The sequence below is a fragment of the Genypterus blacodes genome, unplaced genomic scaffold, assembly GCF_046128005.1.
Source record: "Genypterus blacodes isolate CSIRO-AG114 ecotype Tasmania unplaced genomic scaffold, CSIRO-AGI_Gbla_v1 ptg000052l_1, whole genome shotgun sequence".
NCBI lineage: Eukaryota > Metazoa > Chordata > Actinopteri > Ophidiiformes > Ophidiidae > Genypterus > Genypterus blacodes.
The window spans coordinates 2,191,557-2,207,668 of record NW_027466864.1 but is presented as its reverse complement, the minus strand read 5'-3'; the positions used below and the strand labels follow the sequence as shown (position 1 = coordinate 2,207,668).

The following is a 16,112-nucleotide window of genomic DNA, read 5'->3' as shown; positions in this document are numbered from 1 at the left end:
AAACAAATTGGTGTCAAGTGAGTCCAGTTTTGATGGTTGGTGTATTTGTTCCTGAGGAACATGAACAGAACTGTCATCTGAGAAGTAAACCACACGATTACAATGACATCTATCATAAACAAGCACTGTAATATATGCCAATCCTTATAACCCCAGCGTTAAATGTCAGTTCAAACAGATTAAATGAGATCAGTCACAGCCAAACTCGGGCTTAATCCAGTTTAACAGCAATTACATGGCAACATATCCACATCTATGATGATAATGTGCAGTATAATACTTAACACAATCCTCTGTAGTTACTCTGTATGGTTACTATTAGACAGAAATAATCAATTACTGTTGGCAATCCTGGGGCTGGCCCTGGTATTAAGAACAAGACTAACTGTGGTGTCAGAGCTGGATGGCAGCTGTGATCTTTCATCACCGCAGAGATATCAGCAGGCAAGAGATAAGAGGCTGAAAGTCATTTTGTATTTATGTTTGTATCTCGCACATCAAAATCAATATGATTTTGCATTTAGAAACCTCTGACATAACAAAGCTTGTTAAATCACATTGTGCACATTAGAATGTAAATTAAAACATTACTTAGCAATAGTAGTAGTAGTAACACTTGTATATAGATCATATTATTCTAGATTTGATATTACACCGATTTCCATTGCATTTATTTCTATTCAGAGGTCTATTTTGAAACATTTGCAAATCTTTCATGAGCAAAAAGAATAACTGATCCCCTTTGAATGCTCGCTCACTAGTCTCATACGACATAGGTGTGTCTGACAAGGTAAGCAGGAAGGTAAATATGATCATTTCACACTAACATAAGCAAAGATGATGAACAGTTCAGGACAGGGCTTGTATTACCGGTTTCAAGTCCATAGACATCAACGTCAGGATTTGTCATTTTTTATATATTTTACTCTGTAAAGAACCAAAAACTCATAATTCATGGATAAAATCACAGAATATGAGATTCCACTAAAAGGTTGCTTAGTGTTAGTTAACGCAATAGTCAAGCAAACGTTCAGAAGGCCAGCTGCAGGTAATAAAATAGAAAGCAGAGGTTGCATCAAGCAGTTGTGTTTGTGTAGCGTTCCCCGGAGAGCCCTGACACTGCCGACGGGAGTTACCTGCGTCAGCCAGTCAGCAAAACAGCCATTAAACCAGCCAGCCAGCCAGCGGGCCACCGCTAAAACTGACATGGCTGTTACACAAGAAATAAGCAACACAGGATTACACATTGTGTCATTCTCTCCACATCGCATCAGTGAGCAGCTTTACACAACACACTGTACCGAGCACAGCCTCAAAGACTGCAGGACGGGCTACTAAAAAAAATGGAGAAGCATCATGACCAGACAGAGGAAAGAGACAGACTCTTGATTTATCTGCACGTACTGCATGTCTATGAATCCATGATATGAACAAATAAATGAGAGGGTGTGAACTGAGGAAGACGAGTACAAGAGGGTGTGAAGGATACAAACGATCCACTGCCAAACAAAGAGAGTAAATCTACATGCAAATACAAACACAATGCAAGAATAGTTTTTAGTGCAATTGTAAAATGCAGCATATTGTTACAGCAAGTTGATAATGGCCTTTTATTAGAAATACAAACTCGAGAATTAGTCAATACCCTCAGTGAGTTTATTCTATTAAGGGCTTTTGAATTGGTCTACATTCGGTTTCAGAGGCATTTCCACAAAGAATATTTGGAATTCTTTAAATGCATTTGGAATGCAAATAGCCCAAGCAGAAGAAGAAGAAGCTGAACATGAACACAGAATACCCACTCTTTGGATTAAAAGATAACACCATTAGCTTTCAGATATTCTAATAGACATGCATACATAACACACCCACATTCATCTCAGATCTCACTATCTGGGACAACGGCGCCAATGACGCCTGGTGCTCCCGTATGGAACATAGTGACAGCTTGTGGGACTCCGATCTCACTTTGAGAAATTAAGGAAGAATTTCCAAGGAGCCAAATACAGCCACGTATCACCTTACGAGATGACACACACACACAGCCACAAATATACTTCCCCAAAAACTCATACGTTGATGAGCAATCTCAGATGAACGTTTCCCACTGGTGCCAAACACCTCAAACAAACATTTCTAGGCACAGCATTCAATTCATCAAATCAGGTGAAATGGGTCTGATTTCAGCGTGTGACTTAGTGGGATTTTGAGTTTTTGGGAAGACATATTTTCCCATTCTTAGGAGTATTGATTGGGTGATTAAGTGGAGTTGGTCAGGCATAATCTGATGAGATTAGTGGATATGTTCTTTAAATAGAGTTCTGCAGATAGGGATTAGATTATCACAGCCAGGTAATGTGAAGAGCAACAGACATCATCTCCCTGTTGAAGGAGAAGTCGTACAGTGTATAAGATTTTACACTGTTGAGTCGTGTGTGGCTGTGTGAACTGCATGTGCATTCAGTAAATGTCAATATTTTACCATGTGTGTACTTTGCCACCTTGTTTTTAACTGAGACTACATTTAATATATTTTGTACAACAGGATCAATCGCTGCCTTTATTTCACTGCATTGGAAAAAGTCTCTACAATGTGTGACTGAATGAAAACATGCGCGTGTGCGTGTGCTTTCTATAATATGTAGCTGAGAGTTGGTGGTAGAATTTATGTGAGGATGAGCTCTGGATCGTTTCCCTATATTTAAGATATAGTTTGGTCAGAAGAAAAGAGAAACTTGAACCTAGTGACCACTTTTTCCTTTATTTTTATGTAGATCACGTTTGAGTTTCCAAGCTCAACATCAATTCAAAGAAAGAAACTGTAAAATCTCTGATGAAATGTCAGGATGAATTATCATCATTTTGTTATCAGTAACAGTTGCAAATATTGATCAAAAAATGTTACAAAGATCCAAGCTGAACTTCTAACTTCTGCACAGGTCTGTCTGGTTTGTTTCTACCTCTCAGCTGATTATACAGGAAAAGCTCCAGTCTGTGGATGTGTTTACATTGAGACGGTGTGTTTGAGGCCAGGGTGGTGGTGAAGGTGCATGTGTGTGGAGGGGTGGGGGCTGGGGGTTGGGGGGGGCATTACCAGAGGCCCCTACCTTCCTCTCTTCAACTATCCTCCTCACATCTGGATACAATGTGGGAACAGGGCACTGAGGCTGGGGGGGTGGCTGAAGGGAGGGTGCTGGTGTGGAGGGAGCTTCTTTACAAAACATCAAGAGCCAATGGAAAACGTGGTGCTGTGTGTGTGTGTGTGCGTGTGTGCGTGTGTTTGTGTGTGTGTGTGTGTGTGTTTGGGGGGGGGCGGGGGGGTTTGCACTAAAAAGCTCCCTGTCTTTGGTCTCTTCTTCCCTGTGAAGTTGACTGCTAGGCCCCAAGCAACAGACAGACAGAGAGGCAGCTGGGAGCTGAGGCCAGTAGCAAACAGCAGCCCCCCACAAATACTATGTGGGTGCACAAATCCAGACAACAGAGAAACTTAGCAGGGTAAATACAGCAGACATGAACCAAACTCACTGCCGGGTTACACTGACATGTATGTGCTCCTTTGCATGTCTTTACTGCTCATGTGTAACGATCCAAAGGTAAAACAAGGTGAACACGTTCTTAAGCCTACGTGCGTGTGAAACAGGAGATGGTACATTATGTAATACATCCACTTTGTTAAAGAGTCGAGTAAAAGCAAAGGCAAGCATCTGTGCTATCTGATGAGTCAAACATTAACAAAGGGTAGCGTAATGTAATTTGTAATAAAGCGTATATGTCGATATATGAGAAAAGCGCATTGGTGTGATTTTTGTCTGCAACTTAACCTCTAATTTGTCTGTGTGTAGAAAAGCCTTTCCTTGTTCATTGTACAGATATAAAACCTTGGTATTAAATTACAAGCATACACATGAGAGTATGCCAAGGGTGTAATAAATATTCAGATATTCAACTTAATGTAGTGCCACTATTGAAAATATTCATTAACATTGCCATTGATAGGATTGGCTTTATATCCATCTTATATTACTGTCGGGTAATTCAAACTTAACATTTAAATTCAAACGTGTGGTTTCCAAACATTTTTGCTTGTGATGTCTTAAAGTGTCTCTAGTTACCTGTCACAAGTTGAATGAACTATGAGCAGGTTAATCAATGAGACTCTTCCCTTCTGAGATTGTTTCACCAGAGAGAGTCCTGAAGAGGAAAAACAACACAATATTTTATGAACAAAACTGTAATAGATTATAGAATATAATTACAATCTTCCCCCCCTTTTGTACTTAGGTTTCAGTAGTTTATCTTGCATATAAACTTGATGTTTAACCGTAATCTCTTATCAACATGTGGATTTGGGGAGGGGTCATTAACCCCAGGGTGACCCTCCTCCTCCTCACCCCTGTCCTCAGTGACCCTAAAGCCCGCATGACCCTGCCGTAACTCCTCCACTACTTCCTATCTCTTTCCTGTTTCATTCCCAAGGCCTTTCACATAACAAACAGCATGGGAAGAAGACAGCCATGGTAGCCTGAGAAGTGTCCCTCAAAGTGAGGTTCATGGATTCATCGGGGACCTGAATGATCTTCCCAGGTGGTCTCAGGTTTTTGATTGACAGGTACTGTATATCTGACGACTCCGAACCCAGCAACAGACAGACTTGACACAGACTGACCCATTGGCAATCCATGACATTTATTTGTTGTTTTGACCAATTTGACACATGAAATATTCCCAAACCGCTATGCAGAATTCAAACCACCCTCTGAGTTTCCATGTGAGTGGGTCTGTGAAAGAGATGTGCTCTATAAGAGTGGGATTTCTGTGAACAAGTCTTTTCCTATCCTGCACTACACAGCAAAGGACATCAGAATAATGACACACAGACATATCAATAAGAACATTGTACAAAACAATGTCTGTGACTTCATTCAAAACTCTTTTTTTTTTAAATTGCACAACATTCGCTTTGACCCCATCCTCTGTAAGTGATCATTAAAGTAAACTTCTCTTCTTTTTTTAGCAGACAAGAATAAAAACTCTCAACCATCTCTACCCCAGACACAGACAGCCGCACGTACAATAGCACAGGCACGCACACACACATTCACTGACACATAGCAAGGTTAGGCTGACATCAGTGGCTAACGATCAGTTCCTCTATATGCTGAATGATTAGTTGGAGTAGCCTGGAGACATTTCCAGCTTGTTTCCCTAAGTTATTCAGACATGCGGCATCACTGGCCTTCATTCTGCACTAACTACATCTACTCCCTTTTGATTCTCCATGACAAAATGACAGAGAAACAGCTTTACTGACTAACAGATTACAGTAATGATGTCGTGGATTTGTAGCAGTTGAGATGGACAAAGTTTGATGCTTTTTAAATAGTTTTTAACTACACAACTATGGCTTCCTTGTTTGGACATAGGAAAACATTGTGTATGTGTACGTGTGTGTGTGTGTGTGGGGGGGGGGGGGGGGGGGGGGGGGGTACTTTACATATCCATACATATCCTATCAATTTCACATGACACTCCCTAACCTCCTCATTCCTTTGTGTTTCTGTCGTGTACTTTCCAGGAATGGCTCACCGCTGAAATGTAGGATTTTCTGAAATTTTCCGATTAGATTGTTTTGTTTTTTCAGTGACAATAGCTCAATTGTACTGTATAAAGGAAATACGTAGGGGTTTTTTTTTTCAAACCTTCTGAAACCTTGTAATCTGACTGACATTGGCATAAACCAGCATTGGCAACAAACAGACCTCAATTAAACAACTTCAAATCAATTTACTCAAGCATGTAAATAATCAGAAATCAGTGTAAGTGAGCATTCCACGTATGTATTTCCACACCTGACGCACTTTCTCTAATAAGCTGATAAAGCAACAAGTCAGATATATAAACTGAACTATGTCATCCTATCACATTTCTCAGCATTTCTGCCTTAATCGCAGTACAGACAAATGTGCTGACTGCTGGCACTGTTCTACTGAAACAGCTGGAAACATGAGAGCATGAATCCCTGCGCAGTGAGCTTTTTTTTTCTTAGGAAAGAGAGCTACGTGTAAGTATTCAAGAAAATACACAAGAATTCATGTGCCGACAGGTTCAATCACTTGTCGTGTTTTATAAATTCACAGTGGAAAGACACAAACATCCATTTACTTATGTGAATATGATAATAAAGCTTTAAATGTTTATTATTTCTGACGTATACTTTGTGACTATTTAGGGGCTGTGGACACCCTGAGGAATAAAGAGGTGTTCGCTCTTTCCCACGTAGCGTGTGTTTGTGAAATGGAACAGAATGGTCAATGCTAAAAGGAGCCTCTCTCTACTTAGGAAACAACTCACCCAACCCCCACCCACCCTTAATGCCCTCTGGGCTGCTGTGAGTTTGGATTAAGTTTGGGTGCCATGTCCCCTCCCAACTCAGACTACAAAACACACACACACACACACACACGGAGCCCTAGCAGTATAGCCCAGGCATGTCTATCAAATGTTAAGATGGCCATGAGGAAGTTTTGCAGATAAACCAATTTAAATGAACAATGTACCATACAAAGCAGGTCTAGTAAAGAGGAACTATGTGTAAATACTTCCACAATATCGTTCTATCGTTCATCTCTGACTAAGATCTAATTCTTTATTGAGACATATATTGTGTAAGAAGGGAGTATAAATCAATAGTATAAGGTGTTTATGGTATAAAATTGGCAATACTCTTGAATCCCCACTTAACTGCATCTAATTAATTGCATGTGTCTCTGTGTGTGCGTGTGTGCGTGTGTGTGTGTGTGCGTGTGTGTGTGTGTGTGCGTGTGTGTGTGTGTGTGTGTGTGTGTGCGCGTGCGTGCGTGTGTGTGTGTGGATCAATAATGCTAGTCTACTACAGTGACATCTGGGCTGGACAAAGCGCACTGTTGGTTCCCCAGGCAGCGCTCTCTCCTGCGCTCTCTCTCTCTCTCTCTCTCTCTCTCTCTCTCTCTCTCTCTCTCTCTCTCTCTCTCTCTCTCTCTTCGCTCTCTCCTTTTCCCTACCTCTCGCTCTCTCCCTCCCTCCCTCTTTTTCTCTCTCCTCTATCTCTCTCCCTCTCTGTCTCTCTCTCTCTCTCTCTCTCCCAATCCCTGATCATAGCCACGTGGTTCTCTGGGCAATTTCCCCCAGCTAAGCTTATTTCTCTTCTTTAATCCCGCAGCAATCACAGCAACAATGGCCAGTGCTGGTTCATAGAAGTGGGCAGAAATCTATTAACTATGATCACTATGTCAGCTAAAGCAGATAAGGACTGTTAATGAAGCCAACACATTCATCTCTCTGCTGTGTGCTTGCGATTGTTACTTCATTGGATCATCAATAGGGGGGAAGATCGGAAATCAACATGGATGATGGTGATGGATAATTATAGTTTCTCGTCTTATCAAATTCAGAAGACGAAATCTATCCAATGACAAAGAGCACTAAAGCTGCTTGCCCACACTGCTGTACGGTGTCCCCAGATAATAGGAGCCACTGGGGGGGGGGCTGATGAATGGACTCAATATCAAGCCCCCTCTTAAAAATCTGATCATCACTCTGTTGGTGACTGGGGTGACATGATGGACATTTCAGCCTTTCCACACTCATAGCAGCAGTAGTTTGAGACTTAAATGCGAAATTCCAGGGGGTATATATCTTCTTTAACAATTGTTTCCCTTTCTGTGCTCACATTTCTGAATTCTATTTAGATTCCAGCCTTTAAGAGGATTCTGGACACAACTCGTGTGAGATTCCTGCATCTTTATGACTCATCAGACAGCTTTCATAAAATATTACATTCATTCTGCTGCCTTAATTGTTCTTTTCTTTCACAGCTGGTGTCATTCTGATAAATTTTTGCTCACCACAATTTACAGTTACGATTGCTTTCAGCTCTTACTTCCCCACAGACACAGAGTGTGAATAAACTAACAACACAAAGCCACAGTGGGATTGTACAAATTAGCATTTAGTGCTGTGTTTAACTCTGTTTTCATTTATTCTGGGTTTACAGAGAAATCTAATGATGTGTTTGAAAGAAGCTACTGAGTTCCACTCCCATGCCGGTCTAGGACTGTTTCCTAAAGATTTCAAACAAGGAACAAATGTTTGGGAAAACCCCTGACACATCATGTTGGTCTGCTTTTAAAGACACCCAAGCTCAGTACAAAACCTGAGCTATTCTCAGCTTTAATTAAAAATATCCGCATCAGCTTCCTAAAATAACTATTAGTCGAACCCTACTCAACACAACCTCCCTCCCTCTCCTCCCTGCTACTATGGGGGAGGCTAAAATGGCCCCATGCCTAAATCCCCCTGCCAGTACCTCCCCTACCCCCCACCAGCTCCAACTCCTCTTCTATCTTAATCCTCTGATGACTACATCATTTTCTTTGGGTCTAATTTGGACAGTTATATGGCTTCAGGGGTTTACTACCAGAACCGTGCTGCTTGTTTGGCAAAGGGTCTTATTGATCCATATGGGTTGGGGAGTGTTCAGGTGTGACCCAAATAATGGGATTAATCACCCACCTGTTACTTAAGTTTACTGAACAGGGGCAACCAAAAATATTCTACGTGATAGAATTGTGCATACCGATGACAAGCCTGGTGATAACAAATCTAAATTTCGTTTGATTATCCCAGACGGTAAGCAATACGTTTCCCATGGAGGGCTCATATATAATTTAATCCAGGAGATTGGTGTTTCTAGGCTAACACAGAGAGATTGCCCTTTCAGAGTGGAAACCCCCACAGAGCAGCAGGGAATTAATGCTGTCACCATAGAATAGACACAACATCCTCATACTAAAATGAAGTGATTGTCTAGACAACCTGCAGAAAGATGTTTGTTAGTGTTAAAGTATGTTGTGAATTATGATATAACAACCAACAGCTGTGAATCCTCTGTAAATTCCCACAGCTGTCAAAATTGGGGTTGTTAAATGTGTAACTATTGTTTGGTGGTTTTCTTCATAATCCAGCCTCAAAAAGTTATTAAGGCATGTGAGGACAGATGAGGGAGAGGGCGCATACAGTCTGAAACCTAACAAAGAACAATGGAGGTATGAAAAAATAAAGGAATTGGGACAAATGACTTCAGCGTAAGAGAATGATTTCATGATTTGATGCCATTAGCCAGCTGATATCCATTATCACAGACGGACAAAGAAGCAGAGTAAAAGTAAATAAACCACTGAATGCTCCCAATTTAGACATTAACACTTAAGAATCCTTAGATCTGGACATAATCTTTTGAAATGTGACCAGCCTGAATGTGGACTCTGCTGCAAACCTCCCACAGGAATCTTGGTTCATGTTAGCCCGTTGCCAGAGGCACATTTAAGCCCTCATCTGCATCATGCAAAATGTCTCTACCAGCAGATCTGGACGCTAAAGTCTCTCCTGAATCATACAGACACAACAAAGATACATCTAGAAAAGTGTAGAACAAGCGGATACAAGAGCTCCTCGTGCGGGACATCCTTAAACTTGGTATACTAATCTATATGAGCTAAGTGAAATGAAAGGCATCAGGGCCAGAAACTAAAGAGGGAGTAAAAGATGCCTCTCGCACATCTATCACACACTCCGTAATATCACACACTCTGCGATATTACATTCTTCAAAATGCATATTGGCCATGTCTCGAAAGTGTGTAGTTCTCTCTGAGGGTAAACCAGTATGTCCACGGTGAAAAGGCACAAGGCAGTAATGAGTAATGAAAACAGCAGAGTTAGTGCTGCCATTCAGTAAAGGGCCTGCTGCTGTGGAATGTGAGGCTCCATTCATTGACAGGGTTAAAAATGCATTTCTGCCACCACAAAGCCCTGCCTTGTCCTCATTGTTTCTCAACACACCAATAAAACACTTCCACATACTGAGGGAGACGAAAAAAAATCAAATTGCTAATTTTACTCGCACAGATACAGGAAAAAAAGGGGGAGGGGGGCATTGCAAAAAGTCAAGTCTATGGAGGAGATAAAAAGTTTAGTACAGTTGAAAGTTTGATCATGATAAGCGAGGGGATGGAAAATAAAGCACACAAGCAAGCAGCTTACAAAAGACAAACAGTTCTATTGACTAAACTCAAATCTATGCAGCATTTATTCAGTGTATGACAGGAGACACAATGATGGAAGGCAATCAGATACAAAAAGCTTCACTCAAGTGATGTGTGAGCCCCTGTGGGATCAGTTTGTGAATATGTGGCATCTGCGACTGGCTTTCTGAAAGAGTTGTCTCATTTCTCCGTACAGGCTGTCATTTAGCAACCACAGGAGGATCAGCCAAGCTTGATTCACCATGAATCAGATTTGTATTAGTCAACCGACACCCAAAGCATGTCACATTTAAATACTGGTCATGCTTCTTTTTTTTGCCTCTCCATACAACTGTGATCAACAAGTGATCTCAGATGTGAGTGTTTCAATACTTCTGTGTCACAACCCTTTAAGGGAAACACTCTCATATGGGAATGTTCATGTAAAGTTAACCGTTTTTACTTTAAATAATAGGTTAAGTAAGAATGAAAGTGTAATTGAAATGATCAGCAACTCTAGTTCTGATGCAATTCCTCTGTTAGAGAATAGGTGGCACTCTCAGGGGATTTTTTATATATATCTTAGAGTCCATTTGAAGAAATCAGATCAGTTATTATAAGTTGGTGGTGTTGAAAGGAGTTGTATGCACTTGTATTACCAAGAGAGCTGCAGGCTGTAGAAGAAATGTTTAACATAATGTCTGAAATCTGACAAGGGGAGACAATGTAATCCTGTCTGCAAAACAATGCTGTCTCTCTCCCTGTCCCTATCTGTGTTTGTGTATGAGAGAGAGACAGACAGACAGAGAGAGAGAGAGAGAGAGAGAGAGAGAGAGAGAGAGAGAGAGAGAGAGAGATACCATACACAAAAGAAAATGTGCAAAAACTACAGAGTTATCATAAACATACTAACTGCACATTCTAAAATATCATCACTGGAGTTGACGTTATCGGAATATTAAAGGGACACTATGGGGCACACATTCCAAAATCCATACTGGGACAACAACAAATTCCAAACGTATATCAACCAAGTACTACCACAAAAAATGGTCACAGAAAAGATTACTAAGTTCATCTGGGGACCACATACAGAGAAGTGACAAAGACGAATATAGTGATTGGTGTGTGTGTGTGTGTGTGTGTGTGTGTGTGTGTGTGTGTGTGTTTATGTGTGTTTATGTGTGTTCTTTATAGGAGTCACTATGCGAGTATTCTGACAAGTCCTGATAAGACAACGCCTTGTTTTTGTCTTTTATATTCCTTAAAGTACAACAACAGTGAGTGTGTGCCGTGCTTGGCACATGCATGCGCGCAGACACACACACACCCACGTGTTCTCTTTCTCCAGTGAAAACTTTACATAAGTATATGTGATCTGATAACTCAACTCCTCTTAAGGAAAATCATTATGACAATCCGATGACCTCCTTTTATGTATAATAAAGGGACCTTAATCGGATTATGGGTTTTTATTTTGAATCAAAAATGTATCAAAACAATCTAGATGCTGGAAAGTGACTTAATAATGCTTATGACGACTTTATAGGATTGTTTTATCTTCTATATTATCACTGACTAATTCCGTTTGTAGCTCAATTGAGCCTTTTCGGTGCAGGATATTCTCCCAATTGTTTATATATCTTTTTCCCTAAAGGCTTGAATGTCTTATCAGTCAAACATTCCTTAAAATGACTCTTATCTCCATTGTAGCATATGTACTTTTGCAGCCCACTTCTGATTCTGCCCTCTAAAAAAGGAAATGACAAGTTAAAAAGCAAACGTAGAGCCTGTAATAGCCCCAACACTCGTGCAGTCCAACGAGCACACCCTCACAATAACAAACAATAATAATTATATACACTGACTTCCTTACCAGTTAAACATCGCCGAGCTCAAACACTCAAAAACAGAAAGGACCGGTGCAATGCTCCAACAGCTGAATATAAGAGTCCGAACCCGTCAGCGAGCAGAGATCCAGAGCAACGACCGACAAAAAGCTTCAAGTTTGCAAAATCATGTAGAATTATTGTTATCAGATAGTGAATTCCTCTCCTGTCCTCTGCGTGTTCTACAACTGTACAGGCTCTCTCTCTCTCTCTCTCTCTCTCTCTCTCTCTCACTCTGCTACCTTCAAGTGCGGTCAGGAATTTGGTGACTCCCAGTAACCCACAAATCCAGTACGTGTTGAAAGAGCAGTGAATCAACATACAACACGACAAAACGCCTGACACGTTCTATTGAGATTATTCATGTAAATAATTCGAAACAAGAAAAAGGGGGAAAGGGTATGATTACATGTGAGCGACTCAGTGTTGTTCACTTTTTTTGGATCTAAAGAGGGTGATTGATGTCATATAAACGGTTGTGTTTCACTGCAGAAATCTGATCAATGTAGCAGAATTGCCTTATTAGTTTGCATAAATGCTGGCCACTGTGTTAATGTTTGTTTCCCATATTAACACTGAGTGGGGACTGCGCCCCTCTTAGTTGTTTGGAATGCATCCATTTGTGTGCCCTAAGCCCCCATAGATGACCTTGCATCGAAACAAAGCCGACCAGCAATATATCCCGAAATTCGGATAAGAAAGTTGCCAAACCCCAATAAAAAATCCGACCAAAACTGAAGTGCTGAAAAAAATCTGATTTAGGGGGTGCACCTGAAAGCATCACGAGAATGGAAAGAAGCAGTGTGAAACACCGAGAACAAGATCTAGGGCGAGAAAAAAAAAGGAGAAGCAAAAAAGTTTGTCTCGACTGTACAATCCGTGTCAGTTAACGTCACACTATTTGACTGTGTGCGTACAGTTTATGTCACTATGTCACCATTCAGGTGGGTCGGTTTGTGTGTTCAACTATCCGGGGGAGGAGGCGACAAAACAATTGTCACACAGCATTCATGCGCAATCGCTTTCGTGCGTAAAAGACGTGTTGGTGCCACAGACTGATAGCTGATATCTGTGATCGGGCTGCTGCATACTTACTTTGGCCATCACGTCTTTATTTGGGTGTATTTACCTGCATGGACACGTCAGATCATGGAGTAGAGGATAAACCAGTATCGGATCTCGAATACCCCCCCACCCCCCCAACACACGCACGTACGCACACACACACATACAGACAGACACACACACACACACACACACACACACACACACACACAAACACAGCAGCTGTACCTTAGACAAATAACAATAATGGACCTATTGTGTTCTTTCACCATATCAGCAGGCTTACATCCTGCATCATTTAAAAAAAAGTTACATGCACATCAGATCCCCCCCCCCGCCCCCCCTCCAGCACACAAACACACACACACACGCACGCACACACACTCTACAGACCCCCCTTTACTCCTCCCTCGCCACATGTTTCCGCACCGTCCCCCAACACACACACACACACACAGACACACACACGCACACACCGAATGCAGATGAGTTGAGCCTTTGAGTTCAATCGTCGCAGAGATTGAAAGAAGAAATGCGACACAGCAGAGATCTTCCAGCGGTTTCAGATCCTTATTGACGCCAATACAGACTCTAACCAAAGCACCTGTGCCTTGCTCAGTGGCACTTGTGCCCTGTCAGTTATGTAGGACACTGACTTCCTAATATGGATAAGCACCCCCCTTCCTCCTCCTCCTCCTCCTCCTCCCCCCTCAACGTCCACCTCCACCCTGTGTGCCTGTCTCCGTCTGAATAAGCAGCAAAACACCTACAAAAAAAAGAAGAGAAACTATTGTTCCTCCTCGTTGAGGTTTTCTGCGTTGTCTTTTTAACTGTGCTCATAACTCAATCGTTCCATCAGATCTGGCTCTTTTGCTGCTACAGATAGATGATAGCAGCTATGTTATCCAAAAATGTACTATGGGGAGGAGATGAGCGTATGTGTATGTAGTGGGCTGGTGGAAAGTTTACTTAACCTCGGGGATCTCGGTGAAGGATATGAACCCGACCCCGCTCACTTTATTCCCACATTACTATTAGTCAAATGTGAGATCTGACATTTCTTTTACAGGCTTGATGTAAATTATGATGACTCAAATCTATGACACACCTCATAGTAAAGATCATCAAACTACTGTAAGTTATATGATTATACGAAAAGTGAAAAGACAATCATAGCGCAATGATCATTTTCATACATATTCGGGATTGTGTTAACATGTGATGATCGATTGGAGGTCATACATGACTTTTTTTTATTAACCACTACACCCTTGCCTGCATGTAACCTATTTATAAATCAACATCAGACAATCGGCTTCCTCCTGGGTCTATTAAATCACACGGGCAGCTCCGGTATAATCAGTAGCTAGACCAAAGAGAGGCAATCAAAGCATTACGTACCGGTTTATCCAACAGAATAATCCAGGGTGACTTGAGGAAGCACCGACAATCCTAAAGGTGAAAGCATGCTCTTTGCAGTGTATGGTGAAGTGCATGATTGAGTAGGTCGAGTCCATTCCGTACCTCGGGGAGGACGGAGTAATCGTTTTACGCTATTCCTCTGCTATGTCCAAATACCCAACGGTAAAATCGGCGAAATGAAATGGATCAAAGATATTTATTATATTGGCGCTGATTATCCCCGGTGTTTAGTCGTATACGCCCCGCTATGGATATTTTAGTAGTTTCCTGACACCCCTTTCTCGTGGCCAAATGGTTTCTCCGGCATTAAATGGAACTATCTGCTATTGTCTCATCAGCGAAAAGTTCTTGATATTGTTAAGGACTCATGAAGTACGTACATACTGTGAAAAGTGACGGTTTTGCTGAGTTATTCGGCGCAATGATTACTTAAAAACAATGCGTTTCATGTCAAAGCAGTATGGGAGGAAATTCATGTTGGTGTAATTCCACTTGTTTCCAACCGAGTGTCATAATGGTAACAATGGAATGACCCTCCATGTTCTCTCCTGCTGCGACACAATCACATCTGGTTAATGTGGGAAACACATTTATGTGAAACTTGTATGTGGCATCATTTGAAGAGAGATCAAGATAAATTCAAATGAAATGAATCTAACAAGTTTCATCTTCTCATGTTATCTTATTGAGTTCCCACGTGATGTTGATGTGAATGGCTTATTGTTTTATCAAATTCCATTAAACAGGTTCTCAAGCCTATTCTCAACATTATGAATCACAAAAGCTAAAGCGCTCTGATTATATTCAACATTCCTCAGGGATAATTACTACAACTGCGTAATACTTACTATACACAAGTTGCTACTAGACATATTTACACCTCTAGTGATCCACGTTTGAAAAGGTTTACCTGTTAATCCTGTTTGTGCAGCTGAGGAAAACAAAACACCAAGGGTGGAAAATCAGGGAAAGCAAGTCAAATAAATAGATAGAATAGTCATGGCAACTACTGTTTTATTTCCAACATCTGATTACGTATTGTATATAATATAGATAGCATTTATGCCATTTTGTTGTGCCATTATCGGCACTCAATAACATACGGATCAGGCTATAAAGGTCCACAAACATTGCTCCTAAAATGTACTCCAATGTAATGTATGGTGAAATCATATTTAATTACTGTCTCTGTGTTATTGTGGGTGTTGTGCAGAGGTCAGGCTTGTTTGCTCAGCATGTGTACAGTGAGAAGGAGCCATGTTGCTGACTGCTGATGTACCAGTGACTTAATACACACAGACATCTTATCAACAGAGAGCCTTGGAATTGTAACGGCAGGGACGCACTTTACATACGCAACCCTGGAGCTCCACAGGGGCTCCTCAAGCATTTACACACACAAACACATTCAGTTGAAATACACACACCGATACAAACTGATGGATGCATATCATAACCACAAAGCACATCATTGCACTCTCTGAAATAAGGTTTCCGAAATATACAACTATTAAGTCCTAATGCAGTATGAAAATGTGATTGACTCATCTGTACACATTCCAACCACACAGACACGGCTATGGCCCCTCCAACACACAAACAAACATGATAACTGCTAGAATGCATCACTGCATTCTTTGAATGTGAACAACTCACACATTTTACGTAGCACAAAT

General features: G+C 41.2%; 1 protein-coding gene across 3 annotated transcripts in view; it reads right to left on the bottom strand.

Moving 5' to 3' along the window:
- The window catches only part of znf516 (zinc finger protein 516), a 44,681-nt gene extending 30,185 nt beyond the window's left edge, over window positions 1-14,496 (bottom strand). For 2 of the 3 annotated variants that reach the window (XM_076150403.1, XM_076150401.1), the window contains exon 1: window positions 14,416-14,496. The gene's annotated coding sequence lies outside the window, so the exon portion shown is untranslated. Of the gene's footprint in view, window positions 1-11,936; window positions 12,160-14,415 lie in introns of those variants that run through there. The other variant, XM_076150402.1, reaches the window with a different exon arrangement.
- Between the last annotated feature and the right edge of the window lie 1,616 nt (window positions 14,497-16,112).